At 40.9% G+C, this 26402-nt stretch overlaps 1 protein-coding gene and 1 non-coding gene across 3 annotated transcripts in view; one reads left to right on the top strand and one right to left on the bottom strand.

Annotated features, from left to right (window-relative positions):
• Positions 1-26402, top strand: part of LOC126260083 (PC-esterase domain-containing protein 1A-like) — a 282597-nt gene that overhangs the window by 106731 nt on the left and 149464 nt on the right. The gene's annotated exons all lie outside the window — the stretch shown is intronic.
• Positions 12299-12373, bottom strand: Trnas-cga (transfer RNA serine (anticodon CGA)). The gene has a single exon. It is a non-coding gene; the product is annotated as a tRNA-Ser (tRNA).

The raw sequence follows: 26402 nt of genomic DNA, 5'->3' as shown, positions 1-26402 counted from the left end.
TTAGGTGGAAGACTTTGATGTGCTTTTAGGGTGACTGTTTTGTGGCGGCGTTCGTAGCGACAAACAATTCGCTATAGAAACGGCTTACGAAGTCACCGCCACACTTTTAATAGCGGGCCGACCGGTCCGCTGGAACAGTGAACAGAAAGATAAAAACCCAAACACTCGGATTAAATGAAAGTCGGTACTTATCTTTATTAACGACGATACAGAACACAGTGGTGAACATGGTCTACAGAAATCTGTCTAGTTCGAGTCGGAGCGGCTTGGTCAGCGTCGGCTGACGACAAACAACAACTCTGCTGTGATGAACACACAACTGACTAGCAGGTACACAATTCGGTGGCGAGTATACAACTGAGCGGCGAATCCAGAACTGTCCTAGCGCTCGCGACTCCAGCGCTTAAGAAGTCAGAAGCCAGCGGTGGCGCGCGCAGACTTGCGGCGATTTCCTGTCTCGCTGGCGCTGCTTATGCGGACGGCGTCCGGACTTGGATGCTGCCAACCTTTTGGCAGCGGTCTCGGGTGGCATTACTGGCTAGGATATAACACTCCTCCCCCCCCCCCCCAAATCGCCGCACCGTCGTTGAATAATGACGTGGCTAGCGTCGACGGCGGGGGAGGGGTCTGGCCGCAGGCGTAGCAGAAGAGACCGGGGCGGAGACTGTTGTCGGTGGCAGTCCCCGGTCCGCACCCCAGCATTGGCTGCGCAGGGCCTCGGGAAACACCGACTGAAAACCGAGGTCAGGGTGCACGCCTGTGACCACGGGCGCAGCTTCTGGTACTGGATGCGACGGGGCGTCGGGACCCACGAAGAGAGGCAGCGTCTCCTGACGCTGCGTCGACGGCTGCTGAGTGGGCGCCGGACAAGGCGCTGCGGTGTCAGACTCCTTGGGGGTGCCCAAGGAAAGCGGCTGCAGTACAGGCTGCACAGCCACCGCTTGGGAGGTGAGGGGTCGACGTCCATCAGCTCCGAAGGCGGTGGCGACTGAAGAGGGACCGCAGGCACCGGAGCGACCACCCGGGGCGCTCCCGCATGAAGCTGCACGGGAGGCATCAACGGGACGGGCTGTCGGCGTGGTAGCGGCGACGGCTGCTGCTGCTGCCCTGGGGGCGGCAGCGAAGTCGGAAGGCGCGGCTGGAACCCGCCGTGGACCAAATCTGTGGACAAAGAACGAGCGGCAGAATCCGGGCGGCCAGCGCGGCGCAACTGGTTCTGATGCCTCCTGTGCACCCCAGTAGCACCTTGAACAGTATAAAAACCGCGACCCTGGACACTTATCACGGTACCACGTTCCCAACGACGGCGACCGTGATAAACTCTGAAAAAAACGGCGTTGTTGCGCTGAAAACGCGTGCGATGCTCAGAAGCGGCGGGTCGATCCGGGGGGTGCAACAACCGTAGTAGGGTGCGATGACGACGGCCGTGGAGAAGCTCTGCAGGCGAAGGGCCGCAGGCGAAGGGCCGTCGCGTGACGTGGTCCGGTACGACAACAGGAACGTGATGAGGGCCTGCTGACGAGAGTGCGTAGCACGAAGGCGGTCCATATGATCCTTGAATGTGCGTACAAAACGTTCCGCTGCACCATTCGATTGAGGGTGGAACGGCGGAGTAAGAACATGGCGAATGCCATTGGCAGAACAAAAACTTTCAAATTCAGCAGAGGTAAATTGTGGACCATTGTCAGACATTAAAACTTCTGGAAGACCCTCAATACAAAAAATTGAAGTCAACGCCTGTATAGTTTGTGCAGACGTTGTAGACTGCATGGGCACAACAAACGGAAAATTACTAAATGCATCTATCACGATGAGCCAACGAGAATTCCAATATGGACCAGCGAAATCAATATGTACTCGCTGCCAGGGACCGGCAGGGCGTGCCCACTCAAAATAGCGTTGAGGCGGAGCAGCTTGGTGTTCGGCACACGTCGAACAATCTGTAGACATCTGCGTAATCTGCTTATCAATGCCGATCCATGTACAATGACGGCGGGCTAGCTGCTTGGTGCGGACCACTCCCCAATGACCTTGATGCAACAAGTCGAGGACCTTGGATTGGAGCACTTGGGGAACCACTACACGAAGCTGGTCATTCTCGGTGCGTAACAGCAAAACTCCGTGCGAAACAGACAACAGATGACGTTGCGGATAATAGCGACGAACCACAGGATCCGATATGTCCTTTGCCTTGGACGGCCAACCACGTTGAACAAAACGTAATAGTAAACTCAGATGAGGATCCGTAGCTGTCTCACGTGCCACCTGACGATAATCAATCGGAAAATCCCGGAGGGATTGATGCTCATCGGCGTCAATCTGATGCAAGAGTCGTCAGAGGAGTCGAAGACCTCATCCGCAGCAATCGGCAATCTAGAAAGCGCGTCAGCGTTGGCATGCTGAGCTGTAGGGCGATACAGTATCTCATACTGGTATTGTGATAACAAAAGAGCCCAACGTTGTAGTCTCTGAGCTGTCCGCTGAGGAACTGGTTTAGACGGATGAAACAGTGACGTCAGGGGCTTGTGATCTGTTACTAAATAGAATGGTCTACCATAGAGGTAGTGATGGAATTTTGTGACACCGAACACAATAGCCAACGCTTCCTTGTTCAATTGGCTATAATTACACTGTGCTTTGTTTAGCAATTTAGAGGCGAACGCAATAGGACGTTCGGTGTTACCGACTCGGTGAGACAACACAGCACCGAGGCCGAAAGAAGAGGCATCACAAGCTAACACCAGAGGCTTGTTAGGGTCGTAATGGACCAGACAACGATCATTCAATAAAGCCTCTTTAAGCTGCTGAAAGGCTGATTGGCAATCGGCTGACCACACAAACGGAACATTCATACGGCGGAGACGATGCAACGGTGCAGCAATCTGTGATGCATTAGGTATAAACCTAATATAATATGTCAATTTGCCAAGAACTGCTTGCAATTCATGCAGATTGCGAGGGGCGGGCAAATCACGAATAGCTGCTAAATGTGACTGGGAGGGATGAATGCCTTGAGCAATAATAACATGTCCCAGATACTCCATCTCCGTAAGGAAAAATGAACATTTATCGATGTTGCAACGTAGGCCTGCCTGAGACAACACTGTAAACAAGCACTCCAAATTACGGAAATGTTCAGCAGGCGTCCGACCGGACACAACAATATCGTCTAAATAGTTGCAACACGATGGCACATTAGCCAAAAGTTGGGACAAAAAACGCTGAAAAACAGCTGGAGCTGACGCACAACCAAAAGGCAAACGCAGAAAACGGAACAACCCCAACGACGTGTTTATGACAAAATACTGTTGTGATTGCTCGTCGAGGGGCAATTGCAAATACGCTTCACGGAGATCAATTTTGGAAAAGAAACGAGCTTCCCCTAACTTATCTATCAGCTCGTCCGGTCTAGGTAAAGGAAAAGAATCAATGACAGTCTGAGGATTAACCGTCGACTTAAAATCAGCACACAAACGTAACTTGCCAGACGGTTTCTTTATAATAACTAAGGGAGAAGCCCACTGGCTCGCTGAAACGGGTTGAATAACACTGTCGTTTTGCCAACGACGAAGTTCATCTTCTACAGGTGCCCGGAGGGCGTGAGGCACTGGACGAGCACGAAAAAATCGAGGCTGAGCATTATCTTTTAACGTAATATGAGCGGCAAAGTTCGCAGCACAACCTAGTTCGTCGTTAAATATGTCACTGTATTGTTTACACAAATCGGTTATGCGGTCTTGAGGAACAACAACAGAATTAATTTGCAACACATTGTCTTGGATAGACAGGCCAAACAAGTCAAAACAGTCTAATCCGAAAATGTTTACACTGTCTGTAGCGCGGAGCACTGTGAATGAAACTGTTTTTGTATTGCCACGGAATGTGGCTGGCACGCTACATACACCTAACACAGCAATTTGTTCTCCACTATAAGTAGCCAAAGAATGTTTTGCCGCTGAAAGTTTAGGGCGGCCGATAGCCGCATACGTAGCACTATTTATGAGAGTCACAGACGCACCAGTGTCTAATTGAAAATTGAAGGTCTTATCCTGGATGCGTAGCTTCACAAATAGTTTATTACACTGTCTCTGGATCGGTGCAGCGGAGGCGGAAGACACAAAATCAGCTCGTTTAGCGCGTGTTCGCTGCTTACGACAACTCGTGGGTTGGGCGGGTGGAACAACAACTCCCGCTTCACTTGCAGTCTGTACATTACTTTTTACAGCGTTTGAATTACGCTTGGGTCGCATAGCAGAGGGCTGGGTGGGTGGCTTATTGCAAACAAGTTTATTACCCACACGAACCGTGGAAGAGTCTTTAAACGCGACCTTCCGGGCGGGCTGGCTTTGAAGAACATGAATATCCATGGGCTGGGCAGCACTAGAATTGTTCTTGCATTTACGCAAACAAACAGTCTGGATGTGTCCTTTCCTTTGACAAAAGTGACAAACCGCGTTTCTTAACGGGCAACGTTCATGAGGATGAGCAAGAACACACTTAGGGCAAGACTCTATCATTGTGCACACGCGGCTGACGAATGTGTTTAACATGACGCGGCCGGCTAGTGTTTACAGTCTGACTCTGCCGGTGGGGCCGCGGGCGTGACATAACTTGCTTAGCACAGGCAATTTGAGAAATACATGGCTGATCTAACTCACACTCAGCATAGTCAAAAGTATCTTGGGCTGCAATGATGTTCATCACAGTCTCTAATGACGGGTCAGGCAACTTTAAGATAGCAGCACGAATACGAGAATCTGCAATGTTTTGAGTAATAGCGTCTCGTAACATGACATCACTGTAGGAAGCTCCACACACACAATTAAATCGGCACTGATGGGTGAGGCCCCGTAAATCTGTTAACCACTGTTTATTAGATTGATGTGGCAGTTTCTTTAATCTGAAGAACTTGAATCTGGCTGCTGCCACATGAACTCGCGACTCGAAATACTCAGCAAGCTTGTTAACAACAACGTCATAGTCTAAAGCTTCTGGCTTGGATTCCGGGAACAACTTACAAAGTAGTCGATAGACTTCCACGCCTGCAGTGGAAATTAAATAAAGCTGCCGCTCAGTACCCGTGATTTTGTAGACTGTCATGTGCGCCTGCAACTGTGCGAAATATTCTTGCCATTCTTCTCGTGATGCCTCAAAAGCACGAAAAGGCGGTGCTGCCTGTGCTTGTTCCTTGTGTGGTGGTGGATTAGCCGCTTGTTTGGCGATTGCTTCCACCAGACTTTGTATTTTCTGACCCTGTAACAAGATCAACTGTTGTAATTCGGCAGACATAGTGAACACAAATTAAACCAGCCCCCAAAATTCTATCTCAAGAAACAAGTTGAACCAGCCCTGCACACGAGTTCGGAAGTCCTCGTCGCCAGTTTTGTGGCGGCGTTCGTAGCGACAAACAATTCGCTATAGAAACGGCTTACGAAGTCACCGCCACACTTTTAATAGCGGGCCGACCGGTCCGCTGGAACAGTGAACAGAAAGATGAAAACCCAAACACTCGGATTAAATGAAAGTCGGTACTTATCTTTATTAACGACGATACAGAACATAGTGGTGAACATGGTCTACAGAAATCTGTCTAGTTCGAGTCGGAGCGGCTTGGTCAGCGTCGGCTGACGACAAACAACAACTCTGCTGCGATGAACACACAACTGACTAGCAGGTACACAATTCGGTGGCGAGTATACAACTGAGCGGCGAATCCAGAACTGTCCTAGCGCTCGCGACTCCAGCGCTTAAGAAGTCAGAAGCCAGCGGTGGCGCGCGCAGACTTGCGGCGATTTCCTGTCTCGCTGGCGCTGCTTATGCGGACGGCATCCGGACTTGGATGCTGCCAACCTTTTGGCAGCGGTCTCGGGTGGCATTACTGGCTAGGATATAACAGACTGCTTTTTCTATTTTCCCTATATTCCCTATATTGAACCAGGCACAGTTCCCTGTTAAACTATTTTAGATGTTGTGCAGTTTTGGTCTGTGTTTTTTAGTCAGACTGCCTTGAGGCATGCAAACATGCCACCTTCACCAACTTGATTTTATGTACATCACAGCTTTCTATTCTACACTGGTGCTTCTGGCTGCTCACTCCATTACATTTTAATCCATTAAGAAAAACTGGTTTTCTTATACACAAGTGCTCAAGACAGTTTCGTTTATTTCACCAAATACGTGACTGTAAAACTAATACACACAAATCATTGAGCTTGCAACTGCTTAGTCCTTCTCTTATACTCAGTTTTCTACATTTAGCATTTTTGCAGTGGCTTGATAAGGATAGCATTATTCTATTGAAGACTTACTGTGCCACTAACTGCACCATTCTGCCTTCGCCTCACCTTATTACCCTTCATCTTTGCAAGCTGATAACTTCAGCACCAGTCTTCTACCATTACACTACCAAGAATGTTCATACCAAGGACTACTTATTGCCTATATGGTTGTCCTTAAGTCATTCAGTTCTCTCTAGATTAGCTCTTATATCATTCATCCGAGTTATATTTTCTGCCCATCTTTGTTAAGATGCCTTCTTAACATCTTACTTGTACTATTACTCACATTTTAAAGTACATCTCACCAACCTTATTTTGAAACCATGTATACCGTTGATAAAAGCAAATAGTTGTAAAATTAACAAGGAAGAGAAGAATTGTCCTAAGCTTGAATGTGTGCAGTATCCCAATTGTGAAGTATCCCAAAATGAAGAAACCGCCCTACACTATTTAACTAATCCACAGGAATCAGAAAATACTGCTATTTCTCAGTAGCAATTCCTTTAAAGTTGCTTTTTGGGCAACTGACAGCATATTTGTCTCGTATATTCTTTCAACTGTCTCGGCACGAATTTGTTTTTGTGTCAGCCACAGAATTACTTATTACTTATTTTCATTAGATCTACTTCTCTCTCTGTCCTAAGCCCATGGACATAAATTATTCTTGTCTTTTGCCCTATTTCAAATTTTTCAATGAAATGATCTTCTGAAGTACCCAAACATCTATGAGGTGGAATCCAAAATTTTCAGGAACTGGTGCTGCCATCCGGAAAGTAGGAGTATTAGATCTTTGCACCGCCAGGTGGCGAGAGCTGCATGTTTGATGAGTCAGTGTGCGGAGTGGCATTCAGCTGGGAGGACGTGGTGTGTGTCCACAGTGATTTCCGTAATACTCTGTGTTTGGTGCGTGGTAATTGTACGATGGATCCGTGAACAGAACAGTGCGTGTGCATCAAATTTCTGCGAATCTCGGGAAAAGTGCTACGGAGACCCTTGCAATGATTCAACAAGTGTGCTTAAGTGGCATGCTTGGTTCAGGTCCGGTCATACAGACATGGTTGCCAAACTTCAACAATTGGTTCGTGCGGATCGATTCAAGACCTTGCAGATGAAGTGGGTATTGGTTATGGGACATGTCAATGAATGTTGACTGATGAATTGGGTATGCATCGTGTTGCCACAAAATTTGTGCCAAGGATCTTGACTGCCAATCAGAAGGCACAGCATGTTGAAGTGTGCACAGACCTACGTCAGACCGCATGTGATGATCCAACCTTCTTCTCATGGGTTATCATTGACGAGGAGAGCTGGATTTATGGTTATGACCCAGAGAAAAAGCAACAATCGTCCCAGTGGAAGAGCCTGGGCCCTCCAAGACCCCAAAAAGCTAGACAGGTGAAGAGCAAAGTGAATCGCATGATCATCGTTTTCTCTAATACCAAGGGAACTGTGCACACAGAAATCGTCCCACCCAACCAAACAGTGAATCCGTGTACTACTGTGACATTTTGCTACGGCTCCGTGAAAACGGACGGCGATGACGACCTGAACTTTGGCGTCAAGGGAACTGGCTGCTGCATCATGGCAATGCACCCTGTCACAAGTCCTTGCTCACCAGGACCTTTTTGGCAAAAAAACAAAATGGCAGTTGTACCCTACCCACCGTATTCGCCAGATTTGGCATCTTGTCACTTTGCGCTATTCACAAAACTGAAACTCAAGTTGAAAGGCTGTCGGTTCGACACTCTAGACAGGATTCAAGAAGCATCGCTGGCGGTGATAAACATCCTCAAAGAACAGGACTTACAGAAAATGTTTGACCAGTGGCAGAAGTGCTGGGACCGGTGTGTACGTGCGGATGGGAACTACTTTGAGGGTGATGGTGACAATTAGTCCAAAGGTAAGGTTTTCAACAGATGGCAGCACCAGTCCCAAAAATTTTGGATAGCACCTCATAGTCCAGGTGTTTTTTCAACTACCTGGAGATTCAGTGGAAATGCGTCAAAATAAATTTTACAGGAATAATGATTTAGAAAATAAATACAATAATTTAAACACCAGGATGTGGAATAATTGCTAAGGAAGCAACCCTTCATGCTCTACAGTTTTCTTGTCCTCCAAAAATTATGGTACTTGACACTAACATTTTCTCAGTTGCTTCTTTGTTTGCAACTACTTCAAAATAATCTCTTTTCAGTGCAGATATTTCTGACTCGCTGTCTATTAATATTTTGGAATTGACACACCTCTTCCATGCAACTAGAAATAGGACTGATGTTAACACTAGTTGATACTGGATAATCTTGCAACAAATTTTCAGTCACACATCTATGATCAAAATCTTTCCTGTGTGGGAGAATTTTCTGTGCATCCTCTGCAGGGGTAAACACTGGAGCTTTGTAAGCAGCTTGATTGAAGTGATAAGTCACACAGGTGCTTTGCCTTGCACCACTGCAACATTATCTAGATTAAAGGGCAGCTCACAATCAGGTTTTCTGTCGGATAAAAATCTGTATATGCTCTTACTTTCCTCTGTGGGCACTTCTGCACATGTTTTATTCAATTCAAAGTCCTGGCTCATGGGTGTATTCTTGACCATGTTGTTTCCAAAGTCCCTTTTTCGAGCTCAAAGATTGCATATTTGCCACCTAAATGTTCTTCCATTGACTTCCTGTCCTACCATATTTTGTTCATGTTCATTGAATAACATGACAGTCACAGAAATATCATTCTTTTTTATTTTGCTGAATATGTGGGAGAGTCTGGAGCTTCCATCAAGGGCTCACTCTGCCCTGTGCATAAGTGACTCGCACCATCACAGTCCTGCCTCTGCACAGTGAGGTTAAACGTGGCTCCACTGAGGTTAACGTTGCTGGAAATCTTAAAACAATGGTGTATGTGAGCAGGGACCATGCCGTGCATATTCTTTTGCACCAGCCACCATATACCAACATCAAACATTGCATTGCTGCTTCACACTGCCATTTTGCTCGCTTAATAAAGTTTTCCTTCATCTTTAAAATGTGACATAAATGTTGGGAGCTCAAACTGTTGCAGTCAGTCTCCCATTACAGCTTGATGGGAGTGCAGTAATTGCCATATTCAGACACTTCATAATGGCTTCCTTCGATTATGTGGCATGTTATGTCATTTAGGACTCCCACCTCAGTCACGCATCATCCGCACTGTCCTACCACCATTTTGTCTTTGTTGCACATTTGTATTGCTGCTGTCATATATCTACATCTACATCCATACTCCGCAAGCCACCTGACGGTGTGTGGTGGAGGGTACCTTGAATACCTCTATCAGTTCTCCCTTCTATTCCAGTCTCATATTATTCGTGGAAAGGAGGATTGTCGGTATGCCTCTTTGAGGGCTCTAATCTCTCTGATTTTATCCTCATGGTCTCTTCGTGAGATATACATAGGAGGGAGCAATATATTGCTTGACTCCTCGGTGAAGGTATGTTGTTGAAACTTCAACAAAAGCCCGTACCGAGCTACTGAGCGTCTCTCCTGCAGAGTCTTCCACTGGAGTTTATCTATCATTTCCATAACGCTTTCGCGATTACTAAATGATCCTGTAACGAAGCGCGCTGCTCTCCGTTGGATCTTCTCTATCTCTTCTATCAACCCTATCTGGAACGGATCCCACACTGCTGAGCAGTATTCAAGCAGTGGGCGAACAAGTGTACTGTAACCTACTTCCTTTGTTTTCGGATTGCATTTCCTTAGGATTCTTCCAATGAATCTCAGTCTGGCGTCTGCTTTACCGACAATCAACTTTATATGATCATTCCTTTTTAAATCACTCCTAATGCGTATTCCCATATAGTTTATGGAATTAACTGCTTCCAGTTGCTGACCTGCTATATTGTAGCTAAATGGTAAGGGATCTTTCTTTCTATGTATTCACAGCACATTACACTTTTCTACATTGAGATTCAATTGCCATTCCCTGCACCATGCGTTAATTTGCTGCAGATCCTCCTGCATTTTAGTACAATTTTCCATTGTTACAACCTCTTGATATACCACAGCATCGTCCACAAAAAGCCTCAGTGAACTTCCAATGTCATCCACAAGGTCATTTATGTATATTGTGAATAGCAACGGTCCTACGACACTCCCCTGTGGCACACCTGAAATCACTCTTACTTCGGAGGACTTCTCTCCATTGAGAATGACATGCTGCGTTCTGTTATCTAGGAACTCTTCAATCCAATCACACAATTGGTCTGATAGTCCATATGCTCTAACTTTGTTCATTAAACGACATGGCAGTCTACAAACATATTATAAGCTTGGAGAATAAACTTGGCGCAAATGGAACTGCACAAAGTGTCATAATGAATGGCCCGATTTTTTTTCCGTGGATCTCAAGTTAATTTCAGTCATGACGTTGCCGCAGGGAGTACTGGAAGTGGATGGTTACTCTCATTATCGTCCGATGTGAGAATACCTCTCTATGCATGCGGGCATTTCACCCATTCTGAAAATCTTACATAATTGTCTTAATTATTCCAGGGTGTGGCAATTAAATCTCTACGGAAATAGAAAGGCATAATTCACTTGCTATAAGTGTAAAAAATCTTACTGTCCATTCCTGCAACAATATATTTAATGTGACTCCACCAGCACTCACTAAAACCTTGTAGAATGCCCCAGTGAGACTGATATCTATCATAACTCCAAAAGGCAACTAACTCCTTCCTTTGAATTTCTACTGACCAATATTCCTTCAGAAATTTATCGTGAAGTTCTTTTAGGTCCATGCAGGTATCTGAAATCTCATTCGCCAAGTGTACTGCTTTCCCTAACAGATGCTGACAAAAATACTGACAGTGCAATTATAAACTCGTGGTTGAATAATTTGGGGTGCACATTTTGAAGTTAAGACAGCTTCTGCAGAGGCAACCAGCGAATTCTGTACTAACAGTTGTGATAACTTTTGAATTTCTTGGTCAGTTTTGACCAATCTCTCGTTAATAATGGCATTATGTGCCAACTGTACACTTTGAAATAACGTATGCGATTTTCGCTCAGCGTACAGTTTGCCTCAGTTACATGATCACTAAAACCCATATGCTACTCTTGTACAATATTATCATTTCTTCTAGATTGTTCTGTACACACATCTTCCTTGTGTTTGGCTTGCTTTGCCTCTATCTGTTCAATGAAAGTGTGGTGAGTGTTCTCATTTGCATCCAACTTTTTCATGAGTTTTAGCTTTGAATCGTGTGCACATGTTTCACAAAGTTCGTGTACAGCACTCTGTTCTGAGTCTGCATTAGCAGTATAACTTTCAATTTTGAACCAACTTGCTCCTGGAGCTGTACTCAGTATTTAGCAAGCTGTTTCTCAATGTCGTGCTCAACTTCTGATTTCAAGATTGACTTTCAGTTGCGAAAGATTTGTGTGTGGGAATTGGTACTAATCTCTTTCTTATCTTTGTTTTATCCTTTGCATATAGGACTTGAAATTGAATGTCTGAATTAAATACAATATCAAAACACTTTGCCAATTGAGTTTGACATCAGAAGACAGTTTCTTTGTGATAGATGGTGTCATCATGTGAATATCATCAGTACCACTAGGTGCTGACAGCTCCATTTTGACTTAAGCTATTGCTACTACACTAAGAGATTCTGCAGTAATTTCATAATAATGAACTCATAAAACATGTTTCAGCATTGAAAACTTCAGTACTGCTGACTTCCACTTTTTAAATCAAAATCACTTTTGTTTTCCATGCCACTCTGTGATATAGAATATAATGGTTCATTACTCTCGCCCTTTCTATTCTTTTATAAGAGTGCTAAGCACTTGCAAAAAATTTTACTGACTTAGCTTTTGAGTAGTCAGTCAACGCATTGCTCTTTGATGCATCACCAGCAGCCATGGATGGTGTGGGTTGTGACATGTGGTGTGTACGATTTCCCAGTGCTCAGTGCTTTACTCTCATGCAGAAAGGTCCATCTGGTCTCAACCTGAAACTTCCTGGCAGATTAAAACTGTGTGCCGGGCCGAGACTCGAACTCGGGACCTTTGCCTTTCGCGGGCAAGTGCTCTACCAACTGAGCTACCCAAGCACGACTCACGCCCCTTCCTCACAGCTTTACTTCTGCCAGTATCTCGTCTCCTACCTTCCAAACTGTGAGGACGGGGCGTGAGTTGTGCTTGGGTAGCTCAGTTGGTAGAACACTTGCCCGTGAAAGGCAAAGGTCCCGAGTTCGAGTCTCGGTCCGGCACACAGTTTTAATCTGCTGGGATATTCCATATCAGCGCACACTCCACTGCAGAGTGAAAACCTCATTCTGGTCTCAACCTGTTGACCAATTTGACCACCACCTTTTTAGCTGTACCCTCTGTTTGGCTGCTACCTACTTACCCAGCATGCTTATTGGACCTTGGCGAGGGTTTAATCTTAAAACACAGTCTCCTCTCTGTCTCCTGTACCCCCCTTTCCTGCACCTCCCATCTCTAATCACCAGTTGACTGTGAAATTCCCTGTATTGGTTTTTAAAACCCCTGTTACCTGTTACATGGAGATACTATCCATTTTATTTTTTACCATTCATCCATTCTGTTACAGTGTATATAGTATTTACCAACAGACCTGTGCACCTGCAACACTTTTTAGCCTATATTATTTTAATGTTCAGGCACTGATTTGTACAAGACAGGAGGAAAGCCCAAAAATGTGCACAGTCTCTGTGGAACAGAACACACTGCAGTCGTAATTGAAGAAAAACAATTACATGTGACTTAGCAGGACAGTGGACTCACCTGCAGGTTCTCAATCCGTATCCACGTTACTGCAACCTGTTAACTCATCTGCCTTACTGGTTCACACTCATTCTGACATTTTGTTCAAAACATACAGAATCTTTGAATTAAATAAATGGCCTGGGAAGAGTTTGGTTGGCCAGCAAATAAGTAGCCAACACATCTAATAAAAACAGACTAATTGTCGGGGAGTTGTCCTCCAGTTCATTTGGTGTACATCAGTAACAATTGCAAATTAAAGATAAATTTACATCACACTAGAATTCACTGAACATTAATGATAGCAACAATTCCAAGTTATCATATTCCCCAACATAGCTTGTAGTGCTTCGAGAATTTCTGCATGAATTCTAGAACCACTTGGGCATCCTCTGTCTCGAACCCACGATATTTTAAATAGAAGTGTGAGAGAGACAAATCCGACCTACTGTGCATTGCGCGCACGTGTGTGTGTGTGTGGGGGGGGGGGGGGGGGCGTAAGGCGGCCGACAAATACGTGTGGGTGGGTGGGTGGGTGGCCGTAAGGCGGCCGACAAATACCTGCTGCACGATCCATAGAGTTTCAGTGTGTGTGTGTGTGTGTGTGTGTGTGTGTGTGTGTGTGTGTGTGTGTGTGTGTGTGTGTGTGAGGCGGTCGACAAATACCTGCTGCACGATCCATAGAGTTTCAGTGTATTTGTAGAGAAGAGCCTGTGCTATTCTTTGCTGGTTTAGTGACTGTGATGACTGTTAAGGACAAATGAAGAAATGAGATTAGACTTTTAAGTAATACATGTATTGGACAAGGCATGTTCATAAATTACAAGTGGTTCTTAAACCAACTCATTTATAAATTTAAGTAAATGTGTTTCTAGAGCTTGAAAAGCGAATGAAATACAGGAAGACAGAGATAATTAGATGTGGAATGCGAGAATGTTATTCAACATAGCCCAAAACATCGTTAATTAGTGAAAACATAAAATTTGGATATTTACTCAACACGTTCTAGCGTCTAAAGCGTTAGAAATTGGCGACTTGTGTGAAAGGACAGAAGAAAACAGGAATTTTGAGGCAAAAATGAGATAAGAAGATACTACGTGTTCCCATAGCAACCAAGTATAACAAGATGAGAGAACCATTACAAGAAACTGGACTAAGCCTAAAAGTCAAATGAAGAAAATTAGTAAATGCACAAAAGGAAATGCCAGACTGGACTGAATTAGTAAATTTAATTAAAGCCCAGAGCCCTAAGTTAGACTCAGTTAATGTTCAGTTAAATTCTAAATTAGAAGCCCAGAGTTTACAATTAAATGAAACTTTAAATTCTAGATTAAATGCTCAAAATGAAACTCTAAGGAAAGAAATCGGTTTGGTACATTCTAGTTGAAATACTCAAAGTGAAGTTCTAAATGACCAGAGTGAAACCTTGAATAGTCAAGCAACCAATCTAGGTTTATTATGTGCCAAAGTCAATTCACAGAGTAGAGAATTTAGTAATCTATGTGAAGGCATGGATACTTTAAAGACTGAATTTGACACCTTGAATAGTGAAGTAGAGAATTTGAAATTAGATGTAAAGAAAGAACTAACCAATTCATTGGACATTCATGTAAGTAAACTCTTCACTGACTTTAATCAGAGACAGAATGAACAATTCCAAGATTTAGTAAAAAGGTTAGAACTTGATACTGAGGAAAAATGTAATACGGTAGAAACTGAAATCAAGGAAAAGTTAGGATCATTTGAAAATGTATGTAATGTTCAGTTTGATGCTGTAAAGCAGAGATTACATACCGTAAGAGAAAGCGTTGATAAGCAAGAGAATTTAATACCAATTATCCAGTTGCAAATTATGGGCATGAATACACGAGTAGATACTGTAGAAAGAAATATCGGAGAGAAACTAGTGACCTCCGACATTGTAAATATAAATAGTTTGTAGGAACAGGTGGAAGAACTTATAGATCGAAAAGTTGCCGTGAGAGTAACCTCTGGGAACGTATCGCGTACTGTTTCTTGTGAACTTTCAGATACCCGAAAGGTTATAGATGACTTGTGGAAAGAATCCAAGCTTATCCAAAACAAAGTAGAAAAAAGTGTATCGTCACCTAATGTGTTACCTAGTGAAGTGGTGATTTTTTGAGGTGGGGAGACTTACAAACAAAATTTAATGAGAAATACTGGTCTGCACTTGCTCTAGTGAAATTAATATCAAATCCATGGGATCCGGGTGGAGTCATCTGCGCCCCAGAGACGTTAACATTCTGAGTTAATGGGCGGAGTGACGGCCGTCAGATCCCAAGTTGTTTTCGGTGGTTCTTCCAGAATAGTTTTTGTGCACCGCATTTCCTTCAAATCTTAAACTATTCTGTCATCTGCTTCTGAATTTTTAAACTGTCCTATAATCTGATTACGTAGAAAACTGGATATGATGATAACCTAAGGACTGGCTTAAGAGAATCACGGATTATAGGTGATCTCTAGACGAAATAAACTGAATGGAATATTATATTTGTGGAAAACATGATATTATGTGACGTAGATGGGAGGGTTTGTATCAGTTTTGAAAGGGGTGGGTACTGTGGGTAACGGCATGGTTTATGAGAACACACAAATCATGACTAACACAAAACACGCACCACATCTTTCAAACAACCCTTGCAAACAAGTGTGCCCGATTCATCATCATTTGCCATTTCCATAGGGTTGCTAAGATTTCCTTCAGGGACCTCAAGGGTGAAGGTGGGAATGTCCGTTCTGTAGGAAACAATTTAACACCAAACCTCCCCCGGCTTCTCTCTCAAGTACCTGCGAGGTAGGGGTCCTGGGGAAGGGGGGTGGGATGGGTTTCCTGTATTTGGGGCTGTCTTCTTTGTCTTCTTCGAGCTTAGTAACCACATCCACCTTTTTTCCTTTCTTACTTCTCGTTTGAGGACCCATCCATTTTTCCCTCTTTCCATTTTCATCTACTTCTATCGCAGAAGTCCTTCCTAGTTTCCGTGATTTCCAATAACGTACAACTTATCTTCAGATAAGAAGGCCGAAGAATCAGACTACATATAAACACTTCCGCATACACACAAAGAAATACAAATACACAAACAATGAAGTTACAGATTAAAAGGATGTAAGAACCGCCAGGATTTGTAGGGGAAAAATATATGTGTTCATCTGGAAAGATACACACTTTGTTTTTTAAGTGATAGTTCTGCATTGTTCCTTTTTTGTTTTGGTCTTATCTTGTATATACATACATGTATATAGAGGTGTGTGTGTGTGTGTGTTTTTTTTGAGTTGGGGAGAGAGAGAGAGAGAGAGAGGGAGAGAGAGAGAGAGAGAGAATGGTAGAAATCAAAATCAACTCGTGCTCCGAGAGAGATAGGAGCAGGAGAGCTTGTGGAATAATTATAAAACAGTGCTAAGCAAGGTTGGAGTTAATTGTGATCATCATTGAAGAAAAGTCAGGGTAGCAAACACTCTGATGAAGTGATGAGTCATAGAGTAGTGGGAGTTGATCATATTGTGTAGACATAGTATGTACTAAGACTATAGAAGTTGAGGAGTGGAAGAGGAGTCTTGGGTATTAGAGGAGGTACTAAGAAGTGAGAGTGAAGTGTAAAATAGATTTTATTTTTACCAGGAAATATTAAATTGTAGTGTACATAAAGATGTATACTGGGGCAATGAACCATGACGCCTACTCATAAAGAATAAGGGGGATGTACCCGGCATTTGCTAAGGATATAGGGCAGGCGCACCTACATAGAGGTAGGACCTGTGGCTTGATGAATAGGGATGTTTTATAAAGGGGCGTACCTACCAGAATGGAAGACCCAGAAGAAGGCCGCTGCAATCGTGGCCGAACATTGACTTTTCTATAGCAGCAGTAGTTTTTACATTATGACGCGGTACCAAATGAAAGTGTTCTTTCAACCCTTGTAAACTCACATAAAACACAATAAAGCTAGTGGTACGTAGAATTCAAACTTACCCGAATAATTCCTATTAAATGTGTGACTTCTGTCATGATACTGTCCTTGGACATAAAAGTTTTCTGGGTTTGGTACCGCGTCATAATGTAAAAACTACTGCTGCTATAGAAAAGCCAACATTTCGGCCACGATCTGGGTCTAGACCCAGAAGGAGGCCGCTGCAATCATGGCCGAAACGTTGGCTTTTCTATAGCAGCAGTAGTTCTTACATTATGACGCGGTACCAAACCCAGAAAACTTTTATGTCGAAGGACGGTATCGTGACAGAAGTCACACATTTAATAGGAATTATTCTGGTAAGTTTGAATTCTATGTACCACTAGCTTTATTATGTTTTATGTGAGTTTACGAGGGTCGAAAAGAACACTTTCATTTCCCCAGAGTTCCTCCAGACTACAAACTACTATAAATAATGATACTAGTTCGTACTAAGGAAGAAATAGTACAAGGAATTAGAATAAAGAATAAAGTACTCAAGTCTCATAAACACCTGGAATTTACAATTGGATAAAGGGCAGAAAAAAAGAAAAAAAAAATTGGTCCTCACGATTTTTAGATATTGAAAGAGGTAACTCCAACATTGATTGAAATATTCACATTTTATAATTGAAGTAAAATAAAAAAAGAGTAGGTAAATAATAAGAAAAAGGGTATTCACAGTTATTAAAAGAACAAGGTATGCTGTTGAAAGATGCATTGTTATTCTATGTGATATAAATACACATAATGATGGTATATAAAATATCGCGTGTTCGATCTGAGGGGGGGGCAGTATGTAGTGCTTCGAGAATTTCCGCATAAATTCTAGAACCACTTGGCCTTCCTCCATCTCGAACCCATGATCTTTTAAGTAGAAGTGTGAGAGAGACAAATCCGACCTACTGCGCATTGCATGTTTGTGTGTGCAGGTCTAAAAAGAGTCCCGAGCAAAATGTGGACATGGCGGCCGACAAGTACCTGCTGCATGATCCATAGAGTTTCAGTGTATGTGTAGAGAAGGGCCTATGCTATTCTTTGATGGTTTAGTGACTGTGATGGTACAAATGAAGAAATGAGATTAGACTTTTAAGTAATTCGTGTCTTGCACTTGCTGGAGGCAAGACAGGTGTATGGTTTCTGTATAATAGAGCCATGATTAGAAAGCCAACTCTGTTGTAAATGTAGCTTAATTGTTTCTAATGTGAGATGGCACGGGTGACTTACAAGAAGTCAATTGTTTATGTGAGAAGTGTGTATTTTGTTCTTTGTGGAAGTTCAAATATACTGATAGTTGTTGAAAAATATTCTTGGAGTAACTCATTTCACAAGAGAGAGAGAGAGAGAGAGAGAGAGAGAGAGAGAGAGAGAGAGAGAGAGAGAGAGAGAGTCTTAAAGGTTCCTATGACTAGCATCATTCATCGGAGAAGAAGTTTGTAGAGATTCCAGAAGCCGGCTATCCAGAGAAGAAGATCGGCTGCGCATTCTCAAGTAAGTCAACTCGTGTAAGAGAAGTGGGGAGTTTGCGCATACACTTCACCCACTCTTACTTGTCAAAAACGTTAGAAGTTTTGACAACCCCAGAGGGTTATCAAATGAAATATGCTGCCATGTGGGACAACATAAGAGAGACGATGCTTAGCATATTGACCCACAAGATTTTCCACAGCTATTAAATTCTACACACAACTGCACCCAGAAAGCCATCTGAGGTTATCTACGCACAACTGAGTATACAGGGTGTTACAAAAAGGTACGGCCAAACTTTCAGGAAACATTCCTCACACACAAAGAAAGAAAATATGTTATGTGGACATGTGTCCGGAAACGCTTACTTTCCATGTTAGAGCTCATTTTATTACTTCTCTTCAAATCACATTAATCATGGAATGGAAACACACAGCAACAGAACGTACCAGCGTGGCTTCAAACACTTTGTTACAGGAAATGTTCAAAATGTCCTCCGTTAACGAGGATACATGCATCCACCCTCCGTCGCATGGAATCCCTGATGCGCTGATGCAGCCCTGGAGAATGGCGTATTGTATCACAGCCGTCCACAATACGATCACGAAGAGTATCTACATTTAGTACCGGGGTTGCGTAGACAAGAGCTTTCAAATGCCCCCATAAATGAAAGTCAAGAGAGTTGAGGTCAGGAGAGCGTGGAGGCCATGGAATTGGTCCGTCTGTACCAATCCATCGGTCACCGAATCTGTTGTTGAGAAGCGTACGGACACTTCGACTGAAATGTGCTGGAGCTCCATCTTGCATGAACCACATGTTGTGTCGTACTTGTAAAGGCACATGTTCTAGCAGCACAGGTAGAGTATCCCGTATGAAATCATGGCGGTGAATCGAGGAAGTACAGTACATACTGACGAAACTAAAATGAGCTCTAACATGGAAATTAAGCATTTCCGGACACATGTCCACATAACATCTTTTCTTTATTTGTGTGTGAAGAATGTTTCCTGAAAGGTTGGCCGTACCTTTTTGTAACACCCTGTATACCCTTTTAAATGATAAACTGTAGCCCTACTTGCCATTACCATTGTTAAGAAGATGCATAGGATGTTTATAATTAAACTTCTGCTACTCGAGATGACTCCATGAAAAATGAGTGATCGTAGGACAATGAAACTCTGTAGAAACATTTGTAAGGATGTGCAGATGAGAAATAATTATAAACCACTGCAAGAAACATATTTTAGTTTCCACATGAGATGGTACCATGTTTACATTCCAGGGTACAAATGTTGCTCAATGTGACAACCATCTGTATCCATGACAGTGTGGAACCGCACTACATATTACTTTACTGCTGTCCAAAATAATGGTGGACTACAGAATTTTCAGCTCTCGTGACACAACTCGGGCACTGCTTGAAGATTGCACATAGCATTCAGTATTGCCAGCCATGTCAACAGTAACTTCTTCAACAGTTCGTGGTATAATTGGCTGTTGGCCTCTCCCAGGAGCAGTTCCCAAATTGGAAGTTAATTTGTACTCACGAATTATGTTCCTCAACCTGAGTGCAGAAAGAGGACCCCTCTGTATTTCGTTAATGTGTCGATATATTGAGTCATGCCCTGCTCATATTGTCCAAACACATGTTAACCGTCTGCAACTACACTGACACAAAAAATCGTATTACCAAAAAATAATTGCTGTAGAATAATGACATTTTGGGAATGCATTTGCCTCGGTAACATATTTAAGTGATTAACATTACAAGAGCCCAGATTAATGAAAGTGCAAAAAAAAGCCATTGGAAATGCTGGTACATTAACAAGCGGGGTTTCTGCCAGAATGTTGCACACAGACATGCAGATGTGCATGCCTTAGAGTTCGGGTACCAGCTGTCAGTTTGTGGGATGGAGTTTCATGCTCCTTGCACTTGGTTGGTCAGTGTAAGGATGGTTAATGCTGGTTGTGGAGACACTGGAGTTGTCATCTGGTGATGTCCCATATGTACTTTGATTAGTGGAAATCAATCTGGTGATAGAGCAAACCAAGAAACATGTTGACACTCCATAGAGCACGTTGCTTTACGACAGCAGTATGTGACAGAGTGATATCCTGTTGGAAAACATCCCCTGGAATGCTATTCGTGAATTGCCAGCATGACAGTTAAAATCACCATGCTGACATACCAATCTGCAGCCAAGGTGCGTGGGATACCCAAGAAAGTGCTCTTGCTGCCATATGAAATCTCATCCGAGACCTTAACTCCAGATGTCACTCACCTGGCCTCCACCTAACTAACACAAGGCCACCACTGGCACTGAGGCAGAACCAACTGCAATTAGAAAGCACAACAGGCCTCCACCTTGCTGTCAAATGAGCTCCCTTGACACCACTGCAATCACAAACGACAGTCGTATGGGTTAGTGGAATGCATGCTACAGGCGACTGTCTCAGAGCTGTCTTTGAAGTAACCAATTTGTAATAGTTCATTGTGTCACTGTGATGCCAACTGCTGCTGCGTATGCAGAGTCATACACTGAACAAGATTGTCTTCCCTCTCATAGTGCCACATGGCTGTCCCGAGCCCAGTGTTCTGTTGACTGTAAAATCTCATGACCACAGCCAGAAGTCATGTACACTGGCTATATTCCTACCTAGTCTTCCTGCGTTATCACAGAAGGAACATCAAGCTTCTTGTAGCCCTATTACACAACCTCTTTCAAACAGTGACATGTTGATAAAGTGTCTGTCACATTAAAGGCATTCTAGGCTAGCATCAACTCACCACTTCCAGTCTCAAAGGTAATTTACGCTCATGACCATTAGAGCATGTATTTAAAGCAAACCGGATTTTCATCCTCATGGTTGTGCTACTAGCACCATTCTTATGTGACTGGCACAGAATTTGAATAGACATCTCATCTCTGAGATGAAGAAACATACCTACCAACTTTCATTTGTCCCACAAGTCCTTCTTGGTGTTGGAGTATCCCCCACCCCACCCCCTGCTCCATAAGTGCATAATGCACACTCATACTTGCTTCAACTGTACTTTGACGTACCAGTGCTGGCACCTAACGGTAATTCACAACACACACACAGCTAATAATGCAAATCCTGCAATGCAAAGGCTGAACATCAATCCTATAAAGTTGGGCAGCCATACAGTAAATACTATTCTGTTCACATTGGCTCAAGTAGTGAAAGTTTAACTATAGCCACACAGCAAGAGAAAAGCTTTGGTCATCTGTTCTAGCCACGTCTAAATCTATCGTTATTGTCACAGTAGAAAATTCAGCTTTGTGATATGAACAGTCACTTCCTAAGTGACTGTACATAGACACACTTCACAGACCTCAGCTGATCTAGTAATAAATTCTATTTAATAATCTAAGCTCACCAACCAAATTCAAAGAAGGAGGAGCAGCTATATTAGATGATCTCAAAAGGAATCATCATAAAGCCATTCTTGGTATCAAATTAATTATACTCTTGTTAATTAATAATCTTCGTCTACCTAAACGCTCATAAATAATATTAGATAAACAAAATAAACCAGAAGAACACAAACCATGACCAACCATTAAAGAAAGAGAACCTATACAACCTCATCAATTCATAGTTATAAATCCTCCAATAACCATTCTTATATGAGCAACAGAAGAATATGCAATTAAAGACTTTAAATCAACCTGACGAAAACAAATAAATCTAACAATAACCCCACCAGATAAACCTAAAGACAATCAAAAATAATTAAACTTTAAACCCAAATAAGAAATAACCTTCATAACACGGAAAATACCGTAACCACCTAACTTTAATAAAACACCAGCAAGAATCATTCTACCTGAAATAGGGGCCTCAACATGAGCCTTAGGAAGCCATAAATGAACCAAAAATATCGGCATCTTAACTAAAAAAGCAAGAATTATAAACACATAAAATATAAAATAATAAGAACCAAAATCAACCAATAAAGGAAAATACAAAGTATTAGAAAAATCATAAACCCTAAATAACACTAACAATAAAGGCAATCTAGCAACCAGAGTATAAAAAATTAAATAAACACCAGCCTGTAAACGTTCAGGTTGATAACCTCAACCTAAAATTAAAAGTAAAGTAGGAACCAATCTAGCCTAAAAAAAAATATAGAAAGAAAGAAGACTCAATCTAGCAAATGAACAATAAAGCATAATCATTAAAATTAAGACTATAAAGACAAAAAATTTAGAATGATAAGAACTTAAATAAACTGAACCTCTAGCAGTAATTATTAAAGAACAAATTCAAAAACTAAGCAAAATCAAACTAAAAGAAAAATAATCAATACCAAAATAATATCTAATCATATTTAAATCAGCATATGAATAAAAACAAATCATAAAAACAAAACTAGATAGAAACATTAAAGAATGAACCAACCATCAACAATTATTAACCAAACAAAGAGGGATCAAAAAAATAGTTATAAATAAATACTTTAACATAAAGATAAAACAAAAGAATTAAAAAAATCATTTCCATGAGAACGAATTATTGAAACTAAAATAGAAAGACCTAAAGCACCTTCACAAACAGAAAAAAACCAAAAAAATAACAGGAAAAAAATAATCATAATCAAACTCAATAAGAAAAACAATAACCAATATAAATAAAGAAAGAACAATATATTCTAATCTCAAAAGAACCATTAATAAATGCTTACGTTTAGAAGAAAAAACATAAACACCAGCAAAATAAATCAATAAAGAAGTAAAGACAGAGAATATAAACATTAGTTTTAATAGTTTAAAAAAACGCCGGTCTTGTAAACCGGAAATAAGTTCAGCCCCCACTTTTAAAACTTCAGAGGTGAAAAAGCTTTTTCATCATCGGTCCCCAAAACCGATATTTTTAATAAAACTAACCCCTGAAATGATCAAAATAATAATTATATCGCTATCTAACGTAATAAATATTAATTTTATTAAATTAAGACACCCAATATCAATAATACTTTTCATTATCCTTCAAACTTTTCTAGTTGGGCTAATAACAGGAACAATAATGGAAAGATATTGATTATCATATATTTTATTTTTAACGTTTCTTGGTGGTATATTAGTTCTATTTATTTATATTACGAGAATTGCATCAAACGAAATATTTCAGCCTAAATCAATTACGATAATTATTACCTTAACAATATGAATATTTATCGTATTAACATTAATTATTTTAGATATAACAATATTTATAGACTTTTTCAAAAATACTGAAACTTTAAATATTGATAATTCAATCAATTATCAAGCAATAACAATATCTTTAGAAAAACTATATAATAGACCAACATTCATTATCACAATAATAATAATTTATTTATTTTTAGCACTATTAGCAGTTGTTAAAATCACCAATATTAACCAGGGGCCTATTCGTAAAATAAGATAATTTACTAATGAATAAACCCTTATGATTGAGACATCCTTTAATTAAAATCATTAATAACTCTTTAGTTGATTTACCTGCACCAACAAATATTTCATTTTGATGGAATTTTGGGTCCCTACTAGGATTATGTTTGGTAATTCAAATTGTAACTGGACTATTTTTAGCTATACATTATACATCAAATATTGAAATAGCATTTAGTAGTGTAGTTCACATCTGCCGAGACGTAAATAATGACTGAATTATTCGAACCTTACATGCAAATGGAGCTTCTATATTTTTTATTTGTATTTATTTACATGTCGGACGAGGAATTTACTATGGATCTTATATATACATACACACCTGAATAATTGGTACAGTAATCCTATTCTTAGTTATAGCAACTGCATTTATAGGATATGTTTTACCTTGAGGTCAAATATCATTCTGAGGTGCGACAGTAATTACTAATTTATTATCAGCAATTCCATATTTAGGAAGAGATTTAGTTCAATGAGTATGAGGGGGGTTTGCTGTTGATAATGCAACATTAAATCGATTCTTCACATTCCATTTTGTACTACCGTTTATTATTGCTGCAATAGCAGCAATTCATTTATTTTTTCTTCACCAAACAGGATCTAATAACCCTTTAGGCCTAAACGGAGATATTGAAAAAATCCCATTTCACCCATACTTTACTTTCAAGGACTCTATTACATTTGTATTAATAACATCATTATTAATTATACTGTGCTTGATTAATCCTTACCTACTAGGAGATCCAGATAATTTTGTACCTGCTAACCCATTAGTAACCCCTGTCCATATTCAACCAGAATGATATTTCTTATTTGCATATGCAATTCTACGATCAATTCCTAATAAGCTAGGAGGTGTTATTGCATTATTCTTATCAATTAGAATCTTAATAATTTTACCATTTTATAATAAAACACCATTCCGGGGTATTCAATTCTATCCTATTAATCAGATTTTATTCTGAATTATAGTAGTTGTTGTATGCTTATTAACATGAATTGGTAAACGACCTGTTGAAGAACCTTACATTATAACAGGACAAATCTTAACAATCATCTACTTTACATACTTCTTAATTAATGTTCATGTTGCAAACGCATGAGATAAACTAATTAAGGAATAATAAGTTAATTAGCTTAGGAAAAGCATATGTTTTGAAAACATAAAACTAGAAGTTTAACTCTTCTATTAACTTTCCTTAAAAAATTTCACTAAATAAATGAAATAAATAAAATCTTTAAACCAACAAAGAAAATAAAAAAATTTAAAGATAAAGGCAAAAAACTTTTTCAAGCTAAGTACATTAACTTATCATAACGAAAACGTGGTAATGTCCCCCGAACTCAAATAAAACCAAAGGACATAACAGCAAGCTTAATAAAAAATATAAAAGAATAAAAGTCACCACCTAAAAAAATTAAAGCTAGTAACATTCTTATAAAAACAATTCTAGTATACTCAGCTAAAAAAATTAAAGTAAACCCGCCTGCACCGTATTCAATATTAAAACCTGAAACTAACTCAGATTCACCCTCGGCAAAGTCAAAAGGAGTACGATTAGTTTCAGCTAAACAAGAAGCAAAACAAGCTAAAGCTAAAGCAAAAGAAATAATAATAAATCAACAATAAAGCTGATAATTTATAAAATCAAATATGTTAAAACTACCAATTAAAATAATTAAAGATAATAAAATTAAAGCCAAACTAACTTCATATGAAATTGTTTGAGCAACAGAACGAAGAGAACCTAGTAAAGAATAATTTGAATTAGAAGACCAGCCAGCAATTATAACAGTATAAACACCTAATCTAGTACAACATAAAAAAACAAAAACCCATAAGAAAAAGAACATATATAAGTTAACCACTGAGGTTGAGCTGTCACCAGCTACATAGTCTAACTTCAGCCGACACCCATCATAATACGCTGAGAACAAGGAGATACTACTGCTACTTGTAACTGCTTTGTTATGTTATGTTTGTGACTGTTATGTCAGACAAGTAACTTTTTGTAACCAACCTCTGTTTCTCTGTCACACCCATAACCCGCACCTACTCAATCTGAGCATTGTTGTTGTTGTTGTTGTTGTTGTTGTCTTCAGTCCTGAGACTGGTTTGATGCAGCTCTCTATGCTACTCTATCCTTTGCAAGCTTCTTCATTTCCCAGTACTTACTGCAACCTATATCCTTCTGAATCTGCTTAGTGTATTCATCTCTTGGTCTCCCTCTACGATTTTTACCCTCCACGCTGCCCTCCAATGCTAAATTTTTGATCCCTTGATGTCCTACCAACTGGTCCCTTCTTCTTGTCAAGTTGTGCCACAAACTCCTCTTCTCCCCAATTCTATTCAATACCTCCTCATTACTTATGTGATCTACCCATCTAATCTTCAGCATTCTTCTGTAGCACCACATATCGAAATCTTCTATTCTCTTCTTGTCCAAATTATTT

Source organism: Schistocerca nitens, chromosome 5, assembly GCF_023898315.1.
Source record: "Schistocerca nitens isolate TAMUIC-IGC-003100 chromosome 5, iqSchNite1.1, whole genome shotgun sequence".
NCBI classification, from domain to species: domain Eukaryota; kingdom Metazoa; phylum Arthropoda; class Insecta; order Orthoptera; family Acrididae; genus Schistocerca; species Schistocerca nitens.
Note: the sequence above shows the minus strand (reverse complement) of the source record. Positions and strands in the feature narration are given on the sequence as shown.